This window comes from Podarcis muralis, chromosome 9, assembly GCF_964188315.1.
Source record: "Podarcis muralis chromosome 9, rPodMur119.hap1.1, whole genome shotgun sequence".
Classification (NCBI taxonomy): Eukaryota; Metazoa; Chordata; class Lepidosauria; order Squamata; family Lacertidae; genus Podarcis; species Podarcis muralis.
In genome coordinates, this window is record NC_135663.1 from 26,142,698 (window position 1) to 26,161,478 (window position 18,781).

Below are 18,781 nucleotides of genomic sequence, written 5' to 3' on the forward strand. Positions count from 1 at the left end.
GACTGTTAATCAATGTCGACAACCCTGAGCTATATGGACCTACAGTCTGACTTTGTATAAGGCACCTTACTATGCTGCTTTGTCTCGGACAGATGTTAGCATAGTAGTTTTCCCTGACTGATAAGAGCCTACAGACCTTATGTGCATGCAAGCACCTACCATGCTGCTACAGCTGCATAATACTACAGGCTGACGTGCAGTGCAGACCATTAGCCAGACACTGCATTTCGCAGATTTCTTTGCAGACACATGATACGGATACTACTATATACAAACACATAGCATGGCAACCCACACGCCAAATACTGCAGCACTCCCTCCCTCTAGAGAACTGTACTGATCCTACACAAAACAAGCACAGTATTGCATGGCTTACAGACCACACAAAAGATATAACGAGGCCCATCTACACATTTATACTGATTGGCACAGTGCCTGGCCCGGCACTCACTTAAGTCCAGCAGTGGGTAGTTCCCACATGAAGGATTCAGCTCAAGTGCTTCATTCTGACATCGTAAACAATTACCCGTTTCCCATCAAACATCCGACCAACTACGTACTGGCAGCACCAACCATTCAAAGAAACTAACCATCTCATAGATGAAAAGATCAGATGGAATAAAAAATTCATTGAGGTACAAAACGTATTGCTTGCAGATCACAGGCCAGTCAAAGACAACACAACTGCAGACAGCATGCTGCATGGCACAAAAGAGCTGTGCTGTTTGACAGACATAAATAAGCACTACCTGCCTTACACAGACACGCCATAGCCAACATGTTATTGAGGAATGCAGATTGCAGTTTACACTGTGCATGACAATTGCTGCAGTCTTTGCGTGTCTCTGGATGACAGTGGAAGTGTGTCACAGAATCAAGAAAGTATTGCTGATGCATGGGGAGTGCAGAGGTCTGAATTCTATATTTTGCTGCGTACGCTGCCACCATGCATTGTTATACTATGAAGATAGTGAAGTTTGGCTCTGGTATAGGTAACAGGGAAAGGTTCTTTCCTTGGTTACCAGCTCAGCCTGGATTTTGTCACTGGTAAACAACACAGGAGACGACAGGAAGGGAAATGTCATTTGCAAGAGGTCTGAGCAAAGGAGAGATTTCAGTGAGTGTTGAAAGTTTATAAACATGAAGGTTATCTGGTAATAACCTTTATATTAGGCCTTCAAAACAAAAACAAAAACAAAGCAACTCTTGAACTTCTAGTGTAACAATTTTACTGATACAGAGCTGGATGTAGGCTTAGTCATGCTTAGAGCACATTCACTGAAATGAAAGGGACTTGAAATACTGTAGGTACACAGTACCTGGACAGCTCGTTTGAATTGTACAGAAATTCATACTGCCCTTGATTTTTTCATTCTGTTTCATAACAGAATCCTGTCCCAACCCCACCTTTCTGTTGCCTTACTTCCTTTCACATTTTCTCCTTTTACTGATATAAACTGACTCATGAGAAAAGGTAATGTCTAGCTATGTGATCTGAATTTTAATGAATGTGGTCTTCAGTGACATTCATTAAATTGTCTAAAATGAATTTGTCTGCTGCAGAGAACAGAGCTCTGCAAAATTCTATTAAGATTCTGACAGTAACCACATGCCTTTGTCAAATGTGTGTGTGTGTGTTTGTATAATAAAACACAGATATTAAAAGTGATATCTGTCACTTTTTGCTTTATTTTTGCCAGAATTCTAGTTTTCATACTGATACCTTATAGCAAATGATATTTGTTCATATCAAAAACTAATTGATGAACAGCTGTTGTATACTTTCAGTTTTTATAGTTGGACTGCAGCTATGCACAGATGCAAGTTGCTAATTAATAATACAACTTTTCCCATAGTATTTTCTCCCATGCGTTATTCCTCTGCATATATCTTATTGAACAAACAAAAAAGTAAAATAAGGCGAGAGAGGGAACTGGTGCATCAGTTTGCATATATATTTAAATGTTTGCTAGAATTGTTTGTCATTCTCCACCTGGCCTGATTTTTATCCAGTGTGATACAACAGAAATGCTGCCAACTTCATACTGCTAAAAGCATACACTTATATGTGTACACGTATTTTGGAAGTGCTTCAGAAGAAGCTGAAAAAGAAAGAGACTGCATTCTTGGAGGATTACAGTTTGATTATAGGTGCCATGTTGGGGTTCCTTCTTTTATATATTAAACACATTTGTCAAGGAATTATATGGTAATGTAAAAGGGTTTGGTGTTTTGATTACCATTAAAAATGCAGATGATTTTTATAACAAGTAACAATGACTCTGTATTGAAAGATGAGGCTGGAACTTCATAATTTATTTCTGGCTCTGGTCAGAAACACCATTATAACAGACTCTTTTAACACTTCTTCTGGCACTTTGTGCTCCACTGCCAGCTGGAAACTGGAAGTGGGGGTAGGGAGAGAACTGAACTTGTACCAGAGCTTAATTTTAGAAACAAGAAGAGTAATTGCAAAATTATTTGGATCAAGTAATCTTATTCTTCCTTAGGAGGGCAGTCCAGGGAAAATAGGAGGCATTGGACCTCCTTCTCCAAAGGTCATTCAGCTCTCACCACAGAGAGGAAGATATGCTAGGAGCATAGGAAGGTCCATTGGTCCAACTAGCTCACTTTTGTCTACATTGATGGCAGCAGCTGTCCAGGGTTTCAGGTAGGGGGTCTCTCCTACCTACCTGGAGATGCCAGAGATTGAATTTGGAACCTTCGGCTTTCAAGGCAGATGGTCTACCACTGAGCCATGGTCTTTCCTCATCCCCTTCCTTGAAATGTCCACTTCCCTAACTCGATAACAACATCGGTAGAGCAAAAAATGGGGAGATGACCAGAAGAAGGGTTGGATCTGAAGGATTCCATGCCTTCCCAGTCTATCAACCTGTTGCAAAACCAGAGATTTGTTTTTCCACTCATTGTTTCCAATGGAAAAGAAATAGTTCTAGAAGAAAATCATTTAAAAGAAATCTGAGTGCTCCTTTGTCCTCACTTCTGCTCTGCCAATGAAAACCCAGCAACTTGTTGGATGAGGTGGAATAACTGACTTAATTTCCCCAATTCCCTAGCCTCAGGATTGCATCTGAAATGTGCTTTCCAGCCTTCTAAAAGCATAAGACTGAATTTGCAGAAGATGTTTGGCTTGTTATGGGTTGGTGCCTGGAAACTGTGACTTCAGTTGTGGAAGTGCAGTAGAGGGTGTCCTCTGACTGATAAGGTATATGCATTGATACTGATTGTGAATGCTAAGGCTGGAACCGTGAACAGCAAGTAGCAAGTGGATTTCAAAGTCTCTGGTACATAGATTAAAATAACGTTACTTCAAATTTTAGAATGTTTTCCCCTTCCCAAACGATATTGTTGGTATTAACTAGCTTGTGAAACATTCCTGTGTTTAATGACATCAACATTAAGGCAATCGTGTTCGCTTAATTGGGATTTTTAATATACAGTACTGTGAGATATCTTGGGCAGGGTCCAACTAATGAGTCCTGTCAGTGAAAGCCCATGCAATGACTTCTGCTTGCATAAGTAAGCTTTTCCTAATCTACTCATGTGCACCCTTCTCCAAACAGGGTCAGTGTTTGTGTCAGGAGAACCACCAGAACAGTACATGGAAGGGAGGAGAAGGGGGCTCATTTCATCTGCAGGGCTGGCTTGTCCATGAGGTGGACTGAGATAGATGCCTCAGGTAGCAGAATCCAAGGGGTAGCGCTGCTGCATGCACCCTGCCCACTGCTGCTTCCGGGTTCTAACAAGATCTTGTAAGAGTCCTGCAAAATCTCACAAGATCTCACTGGAAGCTACAGCCACTTCTCCTTGCTTCTCCAATGCCACTCCAGGTACCCTGCCCATCCCCCACCGCAATTGCGGCTCCTGGTGAGATCTTGCATGAGCCCTGTGGAGATCTTGTGGAGCTCTTGCGAGATCTCACCGGAACCCAGAAGTTGCCGTCATGTGACCCCAGTAAGTGAGGCTTTGGGGAGGCAGTGAGGGGGCATGAAGGGCAGCACTTCCCTGTTTCTCCTCAGGTGGCTAAATGGAACAGGCTGTCCCACCATCTGGCAAGCTGAAATGCTTGCCGTGATTAAACAGTTGATACAGCACAAGGCTAAATTGCTCCCCTTAGCTCAGGATGAGAAACATTGTTCATAAGATTAAGAACCAGAGGAGCAAAGGGTGTAGGAAATTGTAGAAAATATACTCTTCCTGGTTTTCTAGCGATTTCTCAGGCCCCAACTCCTTGCTTAGCCTTTTAATTGGCTAGGAGCGGTATACAGACATTCTTGGATCTGGCTACCTACTCCTAGACAACCATGGGGCCACCTGATGCTAACAAGGCCTTCAGCTTGGGCTTAGTTGGTCAACCTGTGTTTCTCTTTGACACCTGTATTTTTCCTGATTTTCCTTCCTTTGATATGGACAGCTTATGCAGAGATGAAACCTAGACCACAAGGATTCAAGAACAACAGTGGTCTCACTCTGTAAAGGGATAAACAGGGCAAGCTAGTTTAACTACTGAAAACAGCTTTGGTAAGCTTGACTCATTGCATTCATTTTTAATATTTGATGCCTTCAACACACTGCAGGTTTAAATAATAGCTTATTGGATAATATGGATGAAATGTTGACTATTTTGTAAATTTTCCAGAAATGAACGAAGTGAACTACATTTTGAAAGAATCTGCCTTCTGAATAACCTTGGATGGATTTGAAAGTGGATTAGATAGATTTGTGGAGGGTAAGGCTGTTGTTGGCTATTAGTCATGGTGGCTATGTTCTACCACCAGAGTTATAAGCAGTGTGCCTCTGAATATTAGTTTCTAAGAATCACAGGTGCTGTTGCTCTCAGGCTCTGATTGTTGGTTTCCCATAGGCACCTGGTTGGCCACTGAGAACAGGCTGCTGGACTTGATATAGACCTTTGGTCTGGTTCAGCTGGTCTCTTCTTATGTACCTTGGCTTGGTCTTAAGGAATGGGAGGAGGCTATGTGATTCTTCAAGAGATGGTTCCTGAAGCTACACAAAAGGTAAAATCAGCAGTGTTTGCTCATAAGAAGAATGAACCCAAAATCCGTATCAGGAAAATAACTTTATGAGGCCAACAGAAGTTTTTGCAAGCTTTTGAACTCTCCACAGCTGATCATCAGGCTAGATCAGGGTTTCCCAAACTTGGGTCCCCAGCTGGTTTTGTACTATATTTCCCAGCATCCTGGCTACTGGTCCTGCTAGCTACGGGTGATGGGAGTTGTAATCCAAAAACAGCTGGAGACCCAAGTTTGGGAAACCTTGGGCTAGATGGTAAATAAAGCAAAGTGGTAGGGAATTAGCTGCAGTTACTGCTTTTCCCTGAAGTGTTTGATGAGGAAGAAGGTGATGCTCCTACTTTCTTGCTCCTCATCACCTACCTGGATTATTTCATTCTGTGGGTACGAATGCCACAAAAATACGTAAGGTAGAGCTGGTTGCTGATTGGGGCCTTTAAATGTCAGAAACGGCAAGACCTCCGAAATGAAATAGTACTTAGGGGTTATCATTTTTCTAGTTTATTTTAAAGCACTCAGGTCAGGTGCATGAAATTATTTCTTATTAGGCATTCTCTAAATGTTCCTGTAGGCTGCCTAATTCACTAGCAGTACAACAGCTGTCACTCAACAGGGCAACTGAAAGTAAAGGAAGATCAAGGGTGATGCTGAGATTTGAGCTGACTGCACAATTTAAAAGAGACGCTAACTAGCAAATGCATGGAGATAAAAATAGTAACTCAACCTGTTAAGTAGTGCTGCCACCGCCTCTGGATTAGGTGGATGACTTGGGACAAACTAGATGCGACACAAGAGTTCTATTTCATAGGAACATAGGATGCTCAATAATGTCTACAGGGTTTTCTCTCAGTCCTAAGTGAAGATGCCAGAGATTGGACCTGGAACCTTCTGCATGCAAAGCAGATGCTCTACCAGGGAGCCATAGCCCTCCCCAAATATTGTCTAATCTGATATGACTTGTATCTGCTCTCCAAGGTCTTTTCCACCATGTTACCGTTGCTGGCATGCAACCAAGGAAACGGGGGTAATTGGCAGGCCCCCAGCTTGTTCTAGCCCACCGGCCGGTGTGCCGGGCGAACTCCAGTCCTTAGTGCAGCATGAATCTGCGACCTGAGCTTCAGAAGCTAGGGCATGCTACTCGGCAGAGTAAACACTATGCAACAGAAGTGTCAGGAGAGGTTGTGTGAGCATATTTACAAGCAGTTTATTCAGCATACATCAGGACAAAAGGAAACATGTCTGATCTCCTTCGTGTCCAAAGCAAGACAGCTAAAGCAAAAGCTATACACAAACGGAAGTTCCCAGCAAGCTGTGCTGGAGTGTAAACAGGCATGTGACATGCAACAATCCACACATCTGTTCTTAAGGTGAAACGGAATATCCTAACAACCTGAGCCCTTTCACAAGAAGTGTCTGGATGAAGGACTGTTCTAACTCCCTGCTCTATACTGACCACTAAAAAATGCCTCCTGCTGATTTCCAACCCACAGAAGGAAAACATCCCTTCCAATACCTGTACCTTAAGCGGCCATTCCCCACCTGCCCATGCTCTGTTCACACAGGCAGCCTGCCATGACTGCTTTTGGATGAAGACATCATGGAGGAAAGTAATGTGTAACTCCATATCATGTCTAATTTGGCTGTGAGCAGTCTCTGATGCAATTGGTTGAGCATCTTGTTACCAAATTGAAGAGTCCCCGGAGTGCTGAATTTAGCTGGTGACATTCTTCTTTTTTCCCGGAGGTGGAGGTGAAAATGAAACTGTGAAGAATGAAGCAAAGGGTGTCAGGATGTATTATCTAGTGCCAGCAACTCAGCATTGTGAGTGAGACAGAAATAACAGCATGAGCAGCAATACTTGTACAGGCAGTACCTGTCCAATAATAAATATATTATCCACACTTGCAGCCAGAAAAATAGTTTCATGCACTGTCAAACGTTTCTCTCTCTCTCTCTCTCTCTCTCTCTCTCTCTCTCTCTCTCTCACACACACACACACACACACACACACACACACACATATATATATTTCCAGGGAAAGTCAACATGGTGCCCTCAATATGTTTTGGATTATAACTTAGGGTTGCCGTATTTCAAAAAGTAAAAACCAGGAAACCACCAAAATTGTTGAGGGTCTGGAGGGCACCACATTGGCTACTCCTGTTCTATTTTAATGTCAGGTCAAGTCTCTGAGTATCTTGTTTTTTTGTAGCCAAAAGAACTGCACCCATATACAAGAGCATACCTAGGGATTGGCAAAACCAGCCCCCACTGGGGGTGCAGGCCCTGGTGTATATGCAAAAATCACTTACCAGGCATTGGAGTCCTCTTGTGACAAACACACACACACACACACACCCCCCAGCTCAGAACTCCAGCACCTGCTTTGCCTACAGAAGGAACCTGCCGGGATCTCCAGCAGGAAAAGTTGCTGTTGCAGCAGCTGCAGGAGGGGATGAAAAGGGGTCCTGGAGTGGATCCCAGGCAGAAAGCAGTGTGGGCACCCTATCCAGCCCGAAGGAGACACATTTCTCCTGTCCAGGCACCCTTGCCTGCTTCTCATATATTTTTTTTCTGGCAGGGGGGCACCAATACAGCTCCTTGCCAAGGGACCCCTTGGTATGCTTCTGCACAAGAGAAGGGCATTGACAGATTTCAGGGGAGGGGGGAATGCCTGAGTTCTTCAGAAACAATTGCTTTGCTTTGCTTTGTTTTGTTTTTAAGGTGAAATTCCTAAGGGGAGAATCCAAAACAATCAAATGAGGACTCAGTTGGGATGGGATCCTAACTGATTATTGGGGGAGGGGGTGAGAAAAATAGTTGAGAAGGGAATAGAGAAACTGCAAAAGGAGGTGGTAGGAAAAGACACACATAATCTCATTGTCTGAATAGGTAATTTACTGATTCATTTTGAGAAGCTACAGCAGATGGCATGGTGATGGTGGCAGCTCAACTCAACTAACCTCCCAACAGCTGAGTCATTGCTGCTTACTAGGAAGGAGAGGGGCAAGGCAGCAGGGTACTCTCACTCATGCACAGGAGGTCCCAAATGCCCACTAATTTCTATGCTTCCCATGTCCCACGCTGTTCCTCAAAGTCTGCTTTTTAGGGGGTATCTTGGGGTGTGGGTGGGCTGCACCAGAAGAACAAATTGGGGAGCCTCATTCTGCAAACCCAAGTCTATTCATGGTTCTTAGAATGCAATAGCAAGTTTATTATGATCATACAGAGTGGACTGCCATAAATGGTTGATGGGCTGCAGTTAATCTGGTTATCTGTACATTTATACTACAGGTGGTCAGATTTCTGTCTTGTGGGATCTACTTTTTAAAAAACTAGTACCCTGAAATCCACTAAATGGAGCCAGGTGCAAAACATTGGATCAGGTGAACAGACATAGCCTAAGAACTAAGGAGCAGGGTGTTGCTGAACAACTGCTCAGCCCAGGAATTTGTCATTAGTACCAGAACCAATCTCACAAGCACTTTAACACACAAATTCACTCTTTTTCAGCAAACTATCGGCAGTGAGCTGGAGAAAGCTTCTTTGCTGCTGCTATTAGGAGTCAGAAATCCTTGCTGATCTACTGCAAATGACCTGGAGATCTCCCATTACATTCCAAGCTGCCTTCTTCTAACCTCTCCCTTTATAGTATATCCCCCAGTAAACCACTCTCTTTCAAAACAGGAATCTTTTGACTTTTCTGGCACCGCTGTGATGCAGGAGAAAGATGTTCATTATTTTTGATTTAATGGAGAGAAGCAGATAGCAGTCGGGAGAAAAGCTTTGGTTGCCAGACAAGCTGTCTAGAATGTGTGTGGCCCACGTAGAGGGCACGGGAATAGGCCAGTCTCCGTGAGGCAAAAGTCTCAGATCAATTTGCTCTGAGTCCAGGGAGGAACCTTGAGGGAGGCACCAAGGAAAGAATGGAAACAAGCTATGTTAAATGTGCAGGTGCACAACTTGCAGTTTGATTCCGGTGTGGTTCTTGATGGGTTAAGCAATTAACCCATCCCTAGTTAAAAAGAATTAAATGAGTTGTTTTGGAAGGTCATATGTATACAGTGGTACCCCGGATAAAGTACTTAATTCATTCCGGAGGTCTGTTCTTAACCTGAAACTGTTCTTAACCTGAAGCACCACTTTAGCTAATGGGGCCTCCTGCTGTTGCCGTGCCGCCGGAGCACAATTTCTGTTCTCATCCTGAAGCAAAGTTCTTAACCCGAGGTACTATTTCTGGGTTAGTGGAGTCTGTAACCTGAAGCGTACGTAACCCGAGGTACCACTGTATAGGAAACAGCATCAGCTTGAGAATCTTTCTCTGAGGAAGAGTTCTGGATAGCTTGAAAACTTGCACACTATTTTATGATGTTGCTGTTGGCCTCATAAAGGCATTGTCCTGATATGGATTTTGGCATGTTAAGTTTCTCTTCTCAGTAAGCTTAAGCTCTTATTCCTCCCCCACCCCATTTCCCCCCCTTTCCTCTTTACAGCCCAAACCTAAGCATCTTTAATCAGACATAAATCCCACTGAGTTCCATGCAACTCACTCCCAAGTAAGATTTCAGAAGATTGCTGCCTTAGCCTTTCAATTTAATTAAATGGGGTTTTCCCTCCTGTATTCGTCTTCTAACACGCTCCTGGTAAAACAAAATACAAAGTTGTGGACCAATTACCATGCCTCGTGAACTTCATGTGTAATCCATGACTACCAGATCCCTGGTGGGTGATCAGTGTCTCATTCAGTGATGGATTATAGGCAGCAGTCTTGGGCCTGTGTGCTTTGTGAAGTATGAACTATCATGTAAGATCCAGTCTTGGGATTAATGTTTGAAGTTGGATTTTCAGTAAATGGTCTGATAACACTGTGAAATAATAGTTATGTGTGTTTTTCCTTCCAACTGCTGGGACCAATTATGCGTGACTGTTCCACATTTTTTTGTTGGTAATCAAATCAAAGCTGCAGTTGAGTCATACATCACAGCTGAGATTCCCACTATGGAAGAAAAAAAAATCTGACCACAGTGACATTGTGCAGTCTGAGAACTTTGTATCTTTCATTGCATCCACTTGCACAGCTCTTTAAAAAAATGAAAAAAAGAATGCCTGCGTGGTTGTAAAATATTCTGGTTTATCTGCGTGCCTTAATTGCTCCCATTGAATATGAGGAGCACAATGGGGCAACGACTTGAGACTTCCCTATGTTAAAAGAATCTTTGTTTGGGCAACAAAAGATTCATTCATCAAAAAAGCCTGCAAAACATTTGAGTGTTTGCTGTGTTAACCCTTTTAAATTCAGTTGCGCTGCTGCATTCTAGACTAATCTGTTGTCCTTTCTAGTACCTGAGCTTACTTTTCCTCAGCAACTGCTGATAAACAAAGCATTTACTGGTGACCTATGGAAGGTTGTTTAGCCTCATAGTTCTTATTTCTGCCTATTAAGCATTATTAATACCAGCAAAAACTGCTTGAGTGCTTTGCAGATTGCTCTTCCTCATTTTTCGAGAGTATCTGGCTTGACTCACTTGTGCAATACACCTCAGTCTTTTTACCAATTTTTAACTTTTTTGCCAGCAGCTCTGCCATGAAATACACTGTTAGCATCTGTCCCTGTCTTTTGCACGCATTCTGGGGACAAGAACTAAGTTAATTCATAGGAGGATTGATGTGTCTGACAAGGTGAGGAGGGGGCCAGACTAGATGACCGCAGAACCTTTTTCAGCCCTTGCGTGTGTTCAGATTGGTTCACAGACAGTAGCCCATTGTTTGTTATTTGATCATATGACTACAGTCTTCCTGGGTCAGCCATCCCTATGGGTTCTATTTATAGCCCTGTAGCCACAACAAATCCTCTGAAATGTTGAGGAGGATGAGAAATGAATTATTTTTGTTTGCCACCTCCTTAACATTTAACATGCAGGTTTTCTCTTCTGCTATGTATCGGAAAACCTTGGTGGAATCAGACTGACTCCTGCATGCTGCTTTGGTCAGAAATTCCTGCTTAGTTCCAGTATTAGGCTTCAAGTGAGAAGCTTTTATTTTTGTTTCTCCTAGAAGAGTACACAAGGGCGGGTGAGGGGTGAGAGAGGAAATACTGTCATTACTGGAAAGCCACTCTTTTCCCTTGCAAACAGCTGGTGCCTGTGTTATTAAACTCAAGGGCAACTGCTTGCACATACAAAATCAAAAAGAAATGCTCTGTAGCTCTGTGAAAAATTTTCTGTGAAGCTTCTCTGTGTGTTTTGGGACTGATGCTTCTTCTGTTGCTGCTGACTGATGAATAAATTGGGAATGTGTCCTTGTTGATCCTTGTGGGCTTCTCAGCAGCTTTTTGTACTTAATCAGCTCCGCAGGGATGGCCCTTCCATTAGTAGGATGAGGCAAGTCACATCAGGTGGGGAATCTTTGGCCCACCAGATCTTGCTGAACTACAGCTCCCATCATCCTTGAATATTGGTGATGCTTTCTGGGGCTGCTGGGAGTTCTCGTTAAGTAAACATTTGGTGGAACAAAAAACACACAACTACCATCACTGTTCTAAGTAGTCTGGAACTGGGTGTATGGCATTTGAATCTGCTCAGTCCCTTATTTCTTCCTTAGAAGGCGAGCCAGCGCAGCACACGGAAACGCCGTTTACCTTCCCGCTAGTAAGCGGTCCCTATTTATCTACTTGCACCTGGGGCTGCTTTCGAACTGCTAGGTTGGCAGGCGCTGGGACCGAACGACGGGACCGCACCCCGCCGCGGGGATTCGAACCGCCGACCTTTCAATCGGCAAGTCCTAGGCACTGAGGTTTTACCCACAGCGCCACCCGCGTCCCTAGATAAATCTACTGCCTGATTAATGAATTCACACTTTTTGTCAATTAAAAAATGTTTCTCAATTAAGTAATTTAACAAATTCAATGTGTGGTCCTGGGGCTGTATCATTCCATTAGTGGAAGGACTTTATGGGGAAGGGATGTAGCTCAGTGGTGGAACATCTGCCTTGCATTAAGAAGATCCCAGCTTCAGTCCCCGGCATCTCCATGTATGGTCAGGAGAGTTCCCTACTTGAAACCCTGGGGAGCCACTGTCAGTCAGTGCACAGTTATGAGCTGGATAGACCAGTGGTCTGAGTCAGTATAAGGCAGCTTCCCATGTTTCTATGACTTCTGCTTATACAGAAGTCTTCCCTTCCTGCATGCCACCTGAACTGCTCCACTGCCCAATCTGCTCTGGACTTCATTGGATACAACCCCTAATCTTCACCCTTAATGCCTTTTATTTATTTATTAGTTTCTTAAAATGTTTGTATATGTGCTGTGATTTAGCCAAGATGTCACATTCACTTGAAGCACTATATTGCACGATGTGTCAGTGCATACAGATGCCATACGTATGAGGAAATATTTCATATTTCATATATTTTAAAAAATACAGTGTTAGCAAGTGAGGACAATCTGAATCATTCTCCATGGACCACTTTTAACCCTTCTGTTCCCCCATTCACTTCTCATGAAGCCACTAGCAATTCAGAGGAAGCATGAAGGACAGGCCTCCCAATCCAAGCACTCCTCCTTTCTCGATTGGTAGGCCTGCATATTTTGAAAAAGTATTTCCGCATATGTGCAGCATTTAGTGCTTTCCCCCAGCCTTTCAAATCAAGTCACATAGGTCTTTCAGGTCCTTTGGATATGTTTAATATTTTGTGTGTTCATCCATGCAGGTTGTCCGAAAAGATGACTCAGATGGAGGGAGATGCACTCAGCTACCAGTCTCTGGAACCACTGCATCTCCTCCTAAGTGCTTTTTAATCTCATTTACATGACATTTGCTATAGTGCATGCTCTGTAAGAAAGCAAATGGGGTGTGTGATTCAAGCTTCCCAAATTCTACCTATTTGGCTTTGCTAAGAGATATCATGTTACTAATTACCAAATGATTTACTAAGGCAACTATCCAAACAATTTTTCATTTGATCATAATCCCCCGTTGTTCCTCCTCCTCTGGAAAGTCAGTCCTCACACTTCAGACTCTCAGGAAGTACAGTGGTACCTCGGGTTACATACGCTTCAGGTTACAGTCTCCGCTAACCCAGAAATAGTGCTTCAGGTTAAGAACTTTGCTTCAGGATGAGAACAGAAATTGTGCTCCGGCGGTGCAGCAGCAGCAGGAGGCCCCATTAGCTAAAGTGGTGCTTCTGGTTAAGAACAGTTTCAGGTTAAGTACGGACCTCCGGAACGAATTAAGTAATTAACCCAAGGTACCACTGTAGTTGTCTTTTCCAGACTTCCAACATCTAAGCTCCCTTCCCTTCCTTCTGTGCTTCCACTTCAGCTGGATGTGCGGTGCTCAGCCAGTGACCCTGTTTGGTTTTCTCCATCCCTTTTGGATGAGTTAGGTCCAGTTGTAAAATCTGTTTGATTTACAGTTCATCCCCCCCACCCTAAGCATTTTCTCTCTCTAGAAATAAGCCTCATTAAGGCCAGTAGGGTTTACTCCCTCATAAACCTTGCAGCGCCTAGTTTCACTTGTGAATATGAAAAATCAACCCTGATTATGGTTCTGAGTTGAACAAGGATGGCTTACCCAGGGCACACTTTGGACAGGGGACTGCTTTCTTCATGTAAGGCTGGAAATTGGCTACTGAAGGTGGACTCTGGAGGCAGGGAACTATTAACCTTTGTATTTATTTTTTTGGCTACATACACATCCCACTTTGAATTGCTCAGAGCAGCCTACATTTGTACACAGACTCTCATGCAACCTATTTAGCTTCAGGAATAGAGTCCAAACCACTTCATTGGTTAATTTTTACACTGGGCAGCTTTGGCCATCTGCATATAATACAGTAATGTTGCCTAATTTGAACTCAACTTCAATTTTAACTCTTCAATGAAAGGTCTACAAGGCAGGTGGAGGGAAGTGGGATGAAACATCTAGATCTACTGATACAGCTTGGGGTGATTTGAGGTTAAATTTTTTCCCTAATGCATTTACAAGCCACAGTCAGCATTACGTTCAAACCACAAGATAATTTGAATTATAGGAAGTTGTAGCTTTCTGATTCTGTTTTACTACAGGCTCTCTAGCAGGATTTAATCAGAAAGAAGTAGCAGCTTCAGTTTCAACTTCCACTTCCCATAAGAGCCAGCAGAGGGTGTCTGGTTCTCTGTATGTGTGTGAGAACATCATTCAAGTTCATTAGCAGGGCAGAAGAGAAATTCTGGTTCACATTTAATTCCATGAAGGCAGAATCATAGAGTTGGAGGGGACCCTGAAGATCATCTAGCCCAGCCCCCTGCAATGCAGGAATATGCAGCTGTCCCTTACGGGGATTGAACCTGTAACCTTAACAGCTTTGGAATTATCAGCACCATGCTCTAGCCAACTGAGCTAATCAGCTTCTACAAGGAATTATTGTAGAACAAAAAGAAACGTGAAACACAAAAGCGAGAGGGGACCAGAGGATGGAGAATAGGAGGAACAGAAACAGATACTACTGAAGTCGTTGTTGTTGTTGTTGTTGTTTGTTGTTGTTATAAAAACACTTCCAATTGTGATAGCAAGAAGGCAGTTTCAAAATACTATTCATAAGGTATCTGACGTGATTTTTGTTTTTTTTTTAAAAGCAGGTATATATGTTTGGATAAAACCCAGGTATAGCATTATCTAAAAAATATTTTTATCAACAATTTCCAGAGGAGTAGGCTCTCTAGAGGTTTGCCCATGGGGGAATGTGGTTCTTCAGTGCTGCTAAGGCTTCACCACTGGAGATGCCCTCCATTGTCTCTCTAGACAGACAGAGGATAATGACAGCAGCATTGCAACAATTCACAGTGCTGTTGCTGCAGAAAAAAAACAAGTTTTGTGACACCTTAAAGACAGCACATTGGAATAGAATAAAACTTTGTTGTTTAAAGCCATAGGCCACCACAATATAAATACACTGAACAATCAATTTAACATATTCAGCAAACAAATATACATGCAAAAATAAAAATCATACTAACATACTGAGCGTTTGCATCTGATGACGTGGACTCAAATCTATGTATCATGAATGTGTCATCATGAATTCATTTGTCTTTAAGGTGCTACAGGTGTATTAGTTGGCTCTGCAATAATAGCTTATCAGACGAAAGTGAGCAAGAGGAATCGATAGGTACAATTCATGAGAAGCCAGTAAGGGTTAGTCAGACATCGACATAGCTAAATCGAGCACAGTAATGAAATGATTTAGGTGGGAGAGGAGGCTCAGCATCAACACCTGCTTGAACTGGGAGCGGGGTGTTGGTTGTTTGCAGTCTAAATATGCAATGAAAGTACATCCAGAAAGGCCTCCGTCTGCTATTTTACCATTGTACTACCAGCCCAGTATACTTGAAGGAGCATCTCCACCCTCATCGTTCTGCCTGGACACTGAGGTCCAGTGCCGAGGGCCTTCTGGCGGTTCCCTCACTGCGAGAAGCAAAGCTACAGGGAACTAGGCAGAGGGCCTTCTCGGTAGTGGCGCCCGCCCTGTGGAACGCCCTCCCATCAGATGTCAAAGAGATAAACAACTACCTGTCATTTAGAAGACATCTGAAGGCAGCCCTGTTCAGGGAAGTTTTTAATGTGTGACATTTTAATGTATTTTTAGTCTTTGTTGGAAGCTGCCCAGCCAGATGGGTGGCGTACAAATAATAAATTAAGGTAAAGGTACCCCTGCCCGTACGGGCCAGTCTTGACAGACTCTGGGGTTGTGCGCCCATCTCACTCAAGAGGCCGGGGGCCAGCGCTGTCCGGAGACACTTCCGGGTCATGTGGCCAGCATGACAAAGCTGCATCTGGCGAGCCAGAGCCGCACACGGAAACGCCGTTTACCTTCCCGCTAGTAAGCGGTCCCTATTTATCTACTTGCACCCGGGGGTGCTTTCGAACTGCTAGGTTGGCAGGCGCTAGGACCGAGCAACGGGAGCGCACCCCGCCGCGGGGATTCGAACCGCCGACCTTTCGATCGGCAAGCCCTAGGCGCTGAGGCTTTTACCCACAGCGCCACCCGCGTCCCAAATAATAAATTATTATATTATTATTATAACCCACCATCTCCATTCTCCAATCTCTAGAAATGGTCAGCCCTACTGACTTTGCAGGGGGAAATTCCCCAATATTGAGGAAAGTTCTGCAGCTAGAAGGGGAATGCAGTCCCCATTTATCAGGGAGTATTGTTGACCAGGCTAAAAAGAAAGTGCTAGAGCAGCTTCTTACCTTGCAACTGTGAATGGGAAATGGAAGCTCATCTCTCATTTCTCTCTTGGCGTGATGCCTGTCAGGTGAAAAGTGGCAATCTGTTAATGTGAGGCTGGTAGAAGGGAGACGGATAAGTTTGTAGTGTGCAAGTGAGCAGATGCATCGTTGAGACACCAGTTTTCTATCGCTGATGTATGCATTTGACCAGTCTAATAATATGTTGTTCTCATATTGTAATGTAATTCACAAGCTTAGAACAAATGCATTGGAACTGATTACTGTCAAACTTAGGTTCTTTTCCGGTTGAGTTGCCATATCTTAAACACTGATGTTTATGCGCAGACTTCAGAAGACAGAAGTGTGTCTGGCCACAAAGAGATATGTTCATTGATCTCTTAGCAGCGTTTTAAAAGCAGGAATACTTCTGATAAAGTAGGGACATAATGTGCAATGCAGTCACAATTACATGTTCTATGGTTCATTTTGTTCCACAGTATTTCTAATTGTGTGTTTTGTATTTGCTATTTTAATTGCATTTTTTAAACAGCTGGCAACTTGAATCTCAAAATAAATTTTATCATGCTAGTCAGCTTCTGCAATCACAGTTGCAGGGACTGTTCTACATGTAGGCTCACCCCATTATTAGCTATCCAGTGGCATAGACAGGGAGGGAGGATTATACTTGCAATATTTTTAAAAAAATCCCCCAGTAACATTTGTATATGAATTGGTTGCACTCTGAACATGTTTGTAGTCTGATTTCATCCACTTAAGTTATGCCCTTCCAGTTCAGTACTATGTGTTCTCCTTTCCTCTTTCATTTCAGTTCTTTGAACAATCACAATCCAACATTATGTGTTCTGAGAAAAACAACCCTCAAGATTTATTGTGTGGCTGCTTGAGTTTCTGTTTCCAAAGAAAAGGAGCTTCCTTTGAGCTGCATTCAGCAAACTCCCTTTCTCACCGGAACTATGCCAGAAGATGGCATTGCTGTATGCTGATTCCCCATCTCCATTGCAACAAGTCATTAAGAGCTAGTGGAAAGGCTGCACTTTGAAAGTCCATTAGTGTGACTCAGGCTAACAGGAAATTTGCCTTCATATCTCTCATCAAGGGCAATCCCATTAAAGGCTCCAAGACCTGCAAGATGTTGGATGGGCTTTTTGTTTTTGTTTTTTTATTGGTACATGAATAAAAAAAAAGAGCTCATATTACAAGATACCATTGAGCCCTTAATAAGCTGAGTGCTTTAGAAGCTGCAAGTATGGAAAATGAACACAAGTGGCAAATGCTCAGACATTTTCCTCCTCATTTATTGCCAAGCCTTAGAGTCTGTTGTCTCCCACCCCACAAACAAACAAACATCAAGATGAGATTATGGAGATTTTATCTTAAATCTCTTTAAAGGTGTGGTTATACATGTTAACCCTGAGAATATATAGAGTTCTGAAAAGCAACTTCATTTCAGAACAGTTCAGCCTCTGTAATCTCAGTAGATGTTTATGTGTGTGGTATACAAAGGTATACGGGACGTGGGTGGTGCTGTGGGTAAAAGCCTCAGCGCCTAGTGCTTGCCGATCGAAAGGTCGGCGGTTCGAATCCCCGTGGCGGGGTGCGCTCCCGTTGCTCGGTCCCAGCGCCTGCCAACCTAGCAGTTTGAAAGCACCCCCGGGTGCAAGTAGATAAATAGGGACCGCTTACTAGCGGGAAGGTAAACGGCGTTTCCGTGTGCGGCTCGGGCTCGCCAGAGCAGCGATGTCACACTGGCCACGTGACCCGGAAGTGTCTCTGGACAGCGCTGGCCCCCGGCCTCTTGAGTGAGATGGGCGCACAACCCTAGAGTCTGTCAAGACTGGCCCGTACGGGCAGGGGTACCTTTACCTTTACCTTTTTATACAAAGGTACAAAATTTCATTCAAAATTTAAAAACAAAATCAGGTACAACTATAAAATCAAACTTCAGTTAAATGCCTGCTGGAATAAGAAAGACTTCAGTAAGTGCCAGGATTCCAGTAGGGGTGGGGGCTTCTCTGACCTCAACTGGAAGAGTTACATAAAATTGGGCCCACAATACTAAACTCACATCTCTTTGCAGAAACAAGCTGATCATCATAGTCGTGGGGCATCATTAGCAGTGATTCCTCCAAAGACCTCAGTGAGTGGGTAGGGATATCAGGAACTAGGCAGTCCTTGAAGCATCCTGGGCCCAATTTGTTAAAGGCCTTGTAAATTAATACAAGAACCTTGAACCTGGGCATATGGCCAGCCAGTGCAAACTTTGAAGCCCCAGGGTTACATACTGGTGATAATCTGTTGCCATCAACAGTTTAGCTGCAATGTTTTACACAAGCTTGAACTTCCAGACCAAGACCAAGGGTAGCCCCATGTTGTAATAATTGAGTCTTGAGGTACCAAGAAATTGTGGGAATGTGCTTGATGTACTTTGACACAGCTGCAGCTGTACCATAAACTAATATTGCAGCCTATCTCCATCCAGTGGAATTATTTTGAAGA

At 43.4% G+C, this 18,781-nt stretch overlaps 1 protein-coding gene across 1 annotated transcript in view; it reads left to right on the top strand.

Moving 5' to 3' along the window:
• Nucleotides 1-18,781, top strand: part of ANK2 (ankyrin 2) — a 321,790-nt gene that overhangs the window by 1,482 nt on the left and 301,527 nt on the right. The gene's annotated exons all lie outside the window — the stretch shown is intronic.